This window comes from Ochotona curzoniae, unplaced genomic scaffold, assembly GCF_017591425.1.
Source record: "Ochotona curzoniae isolate NIBS_2020 unplaced genomic scaffold, NIBS_Ocur_1.0 scaffold_4701, whole genome shotgun sequence".
NCBI classification, from domain to species: Eukaryota; Metazoa; Chordata; class Mammalia; order Lagomorpha; family Ochotonidae; genus Ochotona; species Ochotona curzoniae.
Window position 1 is genome coordinate 82850794 of NW_024467122.1, and position 6778 is coordinate 82857571.

General features: G+C 43.8%; 1 pseudogene; it reads right to left on the reverse strand.

The window, feature by feature from the left end:
• Positions 1 to 1043: 1043 nt before the first annotated feature.
• LOC121149335 lies at positions 1044 to 2264 on the reverse strand (annotated as a pseudogene).
• Positions 2265 to 6778: the final 4514 nt, after the last annotated feature.

Here is a 6778-nt window from a genome sequence, read left to right on the forward strand (position 1 = left end):
GTCAAGAGAACAATTTTAGTATCATTTGTAGGGCAGATCTGGAAGAGGCATATTCTTTGAGCTTTTCTTTATTGTGGAAGAATTTTATTTCACTTTCAAAGACAAAGGAAAGCTTTGCTGGTTACGTTATTCTGGGCCAACAGATTTTTCCTTTTAGAATCTGGGATTTATCGCTGTATTCTCTTCTGGCCTGTAGAATTTCCTGGGAGAGGTCAGCTGTGAATCTGGTTGCCATTCCTCTGTATATCAATTGATTTTTTTCACGAGCGTATTTAAGGATGTTTTCCTTGATTATCATGTTTCGTGTGAGGATCACTTTTGGTTAACCCTGTAGGGAGTTCTGTGCTCCTCCTGGATGTTCTTTTCCAATTCTTTCTCTAGATTAGGGAAGTTTTTCATTAAATCTATTTTGAAATCCAGCTTCTCTTTCTGTGCCTTCTGGAATTCCCATAGCTCTTATATTTGGCCTCTCCATAGTAGCTCTTAATTCTTCTTTTTTTTTTTAACAAAAATAATTTTTTTTAAGATTTATTTTTATTATTTTTTTATTGGAAAGGCGGATATATAGAGAGGAGGGACAGAGAGGAAGATCTTCCGTCCGATGATTCACTCCCCAAGTGAGCGCAACGGGCCGATACTATGCCGATCCAAAGCCAGGAGCCTCTTCTGGGTCTCCCACGCGGGTGCAGGTTCCCAAAGCTTTGGGCCGTCCTCGACTGCTTTCCCAGGCCACAGGCAGGGAGCTGGAAGGGAAGTGGGGATTAGAACCGGCGCCCATATGGGATCCCGGGCGTGCAAGGTGAGGACCTTTAACCACTTGCGCCACCACGCCGGGCCCAAAAATAATTTTTTTATTAAAAGCAGTAGAGTCTGAGCAGGAAGACAATACAAAGAATATAAACCATGCAAACATCACTACATTCAGCTCAGCTTGATTGAATGCTGAAATACAACTCTAAATCTTCTCTGTGCCCTTACTAGCAAGATACATTAATTCTGGTTTACAAAGACAAGCACAATCTAATTTTGATTAGGAAAGAATTTCATCGAAGTCGATCCCAGCGCCAAATACTGGCATCGTCACATACAGCTACAAGAATACTGCTCTCCCTGCTAAAACTGGTTTGTTGAATGGCAACACCACATTTATGATGAGTCAGTGTTGTACATTTGGCTTTATGAGAATCTTCCACTTCAAAGTCCCACACATAAAGTTTGCCAACCTGATTGCCCAATGCAAGCATCTTTGGCCAGAAATCCATAGAAAACCTCATGTGCCAAATATCACACTGGCTGCAATCAAATTGCCCAAGAATAGTCACATTAGACTCACTAGTTTTAATTTTACCTAAATCATCTTCCAGTTTGCCAGGTTTCCAGCACACGATGGCCTTTTCACAAGACTTGGAAAGTATCAAATCGCCCAACCATCTCACGCAATCAATGTAATTCCTATGTGTGTCTCTGGTAGGAAAGTCAGGAAAGCGGATTTTCTGTGAAATAAAATGCCTGTTAATTTTATTTGGATTGTAATCATAAGATCCTTTAATTGTATTCATCATTCTCTTTGGATTGATCCTCCAAAGTTTAAGAGAGTAATCCACACTCCATTTGGATATTCCATAATCGTAAAGCATGATCTTTACTTACTGATAAGATTTGGCTCTCTTGGATGGAATTTCAGCTCATTTATAGCATTTCCATGGCCAACATAATGCTTTATACACTGCATTGTTATAGAACTAATTATTCTAATTTTGCCTCTAGATCCAGCAACAGCCAGCAAAGGATGATTTGTATTATTATCATAGGTCTACATACATGTATAAAAGTTTTCATCAGCATCAGCATCCATATAATATTGCAACAACCAGATTTCTGCTTGTGAGTGACATTTGTATAAGGTAACTGTTGCTTCGCCCAGCTGGGAACACTAATGGATCTCCTTTACTGTGTCAGTTAAACTGAACTCCAAACAATGGTTGACTATGATCTTCCTTGAGATTGTTTACACATTTGAAAGAATATTTGCATTTTTTGACTTCCATTTTCTCTTTCCCCAACTTTTGCTTCCGGGTGCATTTTGGTGTATTTGTAGGTGTATCAGGGCACTCAATGTTGGTGCCACTTTCTATACTGATGGCATCGTCATTTTCGTCTCCAGAAAGATCTGGGTTGCTGCTCTCCTCGCTGCTCAGCTTCTGCTTCTTGGCCGCAGGCATGTCTGTTCCCCCCGGCGCTGTCGACACTTCCCTCTCAGACATATTCCTCCACCTCTAGTATCTCTTAATTCTTGAATACTTTTCTTAGTTTGACTGAGTTCTTCTTCCAGCTTTTTGATTGTTTCCTCATTGTGGCAAGAACTATCTTCCAATTCTGAGATTCTTTCTTCTGCCCCATTTATTCTATTATTGAGACTTTCCACTGAATTTTTAATTTGCTCCATTGCTTCATTTCTAATAATTTTGCTTGATCTTATTTTAATGTTTTTATTTTCTATTTGACATATTCCTTAAATCTGCATGTGCTTCTTGTTGTTGATAAGAAGCTTTATAACAAGTATTTTGAATTCTGTACCCCTCATTTTCTTGATGTATCCCTCAGTTAACTCTGAAGTTGGCAAAGGGTTTTGATGCTTTGCAGGAAAGTCTTCATAATATTCATTGTGCCTCTGTCTCTTCTTTTGCTCCTGGTCGTTGTACTTCTGGTTAGCAGATTCTTCTCCTTGGGGCAGGTTTCTATGCTGTGTCACCCACAGGTCTACAGTTCAATTTTACTTCTTGTGTTTGGTATCCGGTTCTTTGTTTGCAGTCACTTGTGCCACTCCCTCCAGCGAGTTTCAGGTGTGGATTCTTGTGTTAGGCTTCCACCACAGTTTCCGTAGCCCCAGCTCCTGGCTCGCCAGTTTCCACCTCCTGTGATCCTGTGCTGAGCCTGCACCATTGTCTTCAACCTTTCTCCCACTTTCAGTTTGAGCACCTCCTAGTATTAGGGAGACACCAAGTGTCTTATATAACTGGGTTGTTGGTGGTACTGACCTAACCAGAATCTACTTGCCATTAGGCCTAAGGGTCACCTGGACGTATTTTGACCTGTACGATGCCAAAGTTGGTATTATTTTCCCTGTGGGACCAGTGCGATGCACTGAGGTGGAAGTAAGTTCACTCCCAGCTCTGTGCATGTGCAGCTCACTGTTGTCCCTCCAGTCTCACAGCCTTTGCCACGCTATACAAAATGGCACCTGATGTGCCACTGTTGGAGTCTGGATCAGCTCGCCATTAGGTCTGAGGGCTACCCGGACCTATTTTGGGTGAAATCTGTATGATGCTACATTTGGTGCAATTCACTGAACCAGAAATGAGTTTGCTCCCAGTTTAGTGCATGTGTAGTGTCCTCCTACAGCCTTTGCCTCCCTACACAAATGACCCCTGATGTGGCTCTGATTGGGGGTCTGACTTGTGAAATCCACCCGGTTCCTGCACTGCCTGTTTGGGGTCTGCTGCTCTGTCTCTGCTCCTGTTCGAATCAAACAAACGAGCAGGATGGGCAGAGTTTTTTTTTTTTTTTTTGCCTGGGTTCACCTCCTGAGTTCTCGGTGGACACCCCTTCCCACCTTGCTGCTGGTGGAGTTCTGGCCACTGGTGGACTTCTGTCGCTGATGGAGCTCAGATTGCCACTTTCTGACTGCCACTGGGGTATCTGGTCAGTGCCACAGCACACCATCGTCTCCATTGCTTTCCCATGTCTGTCAGTCTCTAGGTACCTGCCATCAGCCTGTCCTCTCCTATTTGCGGCATTGTGCCCTCTCTGCTTCACCCTGGCTAACGATTCTCAGTGTGCTTAAAGGTGTCCTTCCCCCATTTTGCTATCTTACATATATATATATATATTTTTTTTTTTTAATTACATTGTATTATGTGACACAGTTCTATGTAGGCACTGGGATTCCCCCCACTCCTCTCCCACCCCTCCCCCCATGGTGGGCTCCTCCCCCCTGTTGCGCAATCACAGTTCTGGTTTAGTTGAGATTCCTTCATTGCAAGCATACACCAAGCATAGAGTCCAGCATCTCATTGTCCGGTCAAGTTCAGCGGCTTCTTGGGGAGACTCTCCCCAGTCCGAAGGCAGAGCCAACAGAGTAGAATCCCGGTCAATTAAAAACCCCCGACATAACATCAGCAACAATATATAACGTTAAGGGATAAATTGACAAAGTATTGAGCAACCCATTTGTCAAAATTGGATGCATGGTCTTAACAACTTCCTGTGACTATTTCAATGACATTTCAACAATTGAGGTGCGAAACAGTTTTAGGAAGGGTGTGCAGAGAAATCTTTCATACCTTGGTGAGGAGTACTTAATCCCCGTGTCCTACCTAGTAAGGTGTGTGTGAGTCCATGCTGACCAAGCCTCCCTTGTTGTTCTGTGCCTATCCGTTCCAATTTGTGAGTGTGTGTGTGTGTGTGTGTTTGGGGGGGGCTCTGGAGCGTCCCTCATGGTCATTGCAGAGAGGGTGGGGACCTCAAGTTGGAGCTAAGTAAGAATCAGAGATAGCTTCTCTCCCTAGTCCTGAAGGGAGTTTACTGTTCTTCTGTTTCTGAAGACCACTCAGGTTTCCTGGTTGTTGTTCCGATGGCCTTGGATCCTATGATGAAGGATTCAGCTTCTTCCATCCCGTGGGGTAGGTCCAAAAGGGGTGGGGGATGTCCTCTGAGTTCTCGGCCTCCGAAGGCATTCCAGTCCCCCGTGGTCTCTTTGGCAGTTGGGATGTGGTCCTTGGCGCCCGTACTGATAGCCCTTGGTGGTTGCTATCTTGATTCTGCCTTTTTATTAGTTTTTAAGATTCATTTTGTTTTATTTGAAATCAGGGTGACAGAGAGAGGGAGAGAAAGATGCTCCCTCCTTTGGTTCACTCCCTAGATGCGTGCGACAGCCGGGATTGGGTCAGGCCAAATCAGGGAGCCATGAGCTTCGTTCAGGTGTCCCATACAGGTGACAGGAGCCCAAATGCTTGGCACTCTTAACTTTCTTTTCTAGGATTGGTAGTAGAGCAGCTGGGACACCCAAGGAGGATACCAGCATTGTAGATGGTTTATATTGCTATGTCACAACTCCAGCCTATTAAATATCTTTATTAATTTAATAGAGTCTCTTTTTATAGATGCATGATTCATTTCCATTATATTTATACCAAGTTTCCCTATGTTTTGCAAATATGCTTTAGATTTTATCACCATTACCTATATTTATTTTTGAAATGTATCTCTTATCAAAATCACTTACTCTCTGGGGCCTGTGTAGGTTAAGCTTGACATGTCCACATCCTGTATCAGAGTGTCTGGTTGGAGTCCTGACTACAACATGCTTCAGATCAGTTCCCTGCTAATGCACTGGGGAGCAGGACATGGGTGTCTCAAGTGCTTGGGTTCTAGTTGTTCACGTGGAAGATCTGGATGGAGTTATTGGCTCTGCCTTCAGGCTGGCCCAGCCCTGGCTGCTGTAAGCATTGGAGGAGTGAGCCAGCAGATAGGAAAGAGCAATCTTTCTCTCTCTACTTTTCTAATTTTTTTTTTGATGAATCTGGCTTTATGTTTATTTGTGCATAATACTTTTGCTTTGCCTTTTTAATGTTCTCTTTTTGCTTTACTTGTGTTTAGCACCGTCTATGGGACTGCCCGTCATGCATGTACACTCTTCTCTTACATAAATTGAGCCCACAGGAGACTTTGTCTTGGAGTACTCAGAGAGCAAGTCCAGTGGTTGAAAGATCTGAAAATCTAAACACATAAAATCAGGAAGTGACCGAGGCTATCCTTTTCAACGTGGAGGAAACCCCTGCCCAGCACATAAAGCAAAATCTCAGGAGTGAAAAGGGGACAGCATCTGAACATTGCCCTGATTCTGTGCTCCCGTGGGGGCAGCTGCGTCTCTGCAGCTGTAGTAAACTAGGCTTGGAGTTTTATGAAATGTCTTTGTCTTGATCCAGTGAGGTTTTTTTTTTTTCTTTGGAAGTAGCTTAGGTTTACTATGTTTTAAAGATTTATTTTTATTGGACAGTCAGGTATACAGAGAGGAGGAGAGGCAGAGAGAAAGATATTCTGTCCATTGATTTACTCCCCAAGTGTCTGCAAAGCCTGGAGCTGAGCCAATCAGAAGCCAGGAGCCTGGAGCCACTTCTCGGTCTCCCACACGGGTGCAGGATCCCAAGGCTTTGGGCCATCCTTGAGTACTTTCCCAGGCCACAAGCAGGGAGCTGGATGAGAAGCAGGGCCGCTGGGATTAGAACTGGTGTCCATATGGGATCCCAGCACATGCGAGGTGAGGACTTTAGCTGCTAGGCCACCACATCCGGCTCTATTAAAAAAAAAAAAAAAAAGATTTATTTATTTGAAAGGGGAAGTAACAAAGAGATGGGGAAAGGAGAGAGGGAGGGAAAGAGAAAGATCTTTCATCTGCTTGTTCATGCTCCAGATGGCCACAATAGCTAAGATTAGACTAGGCTAAGCCAGAAGCCTGAAACTCCACCTAGGGCTCCCACTTTGGAGCAGAGTCCCAAGTACTTGGGCCGTTTTCTACTAGTTTGCCAGGCACATTGGCAGGGAGCTGCATTGGAGGTGGAACATCCGAAATTCAAGCCTGGGCCCGTATAGGATATTGATGTTGTAGGTGGAGGCTTAACTTATTGCTCCCCAACACTGGCTACATAGATTTACTCTTGTAACAGCAGTGTGAGACTGCTTTCTAGTTCTTAGAGGTGATAAATAATTATTTAGAGGT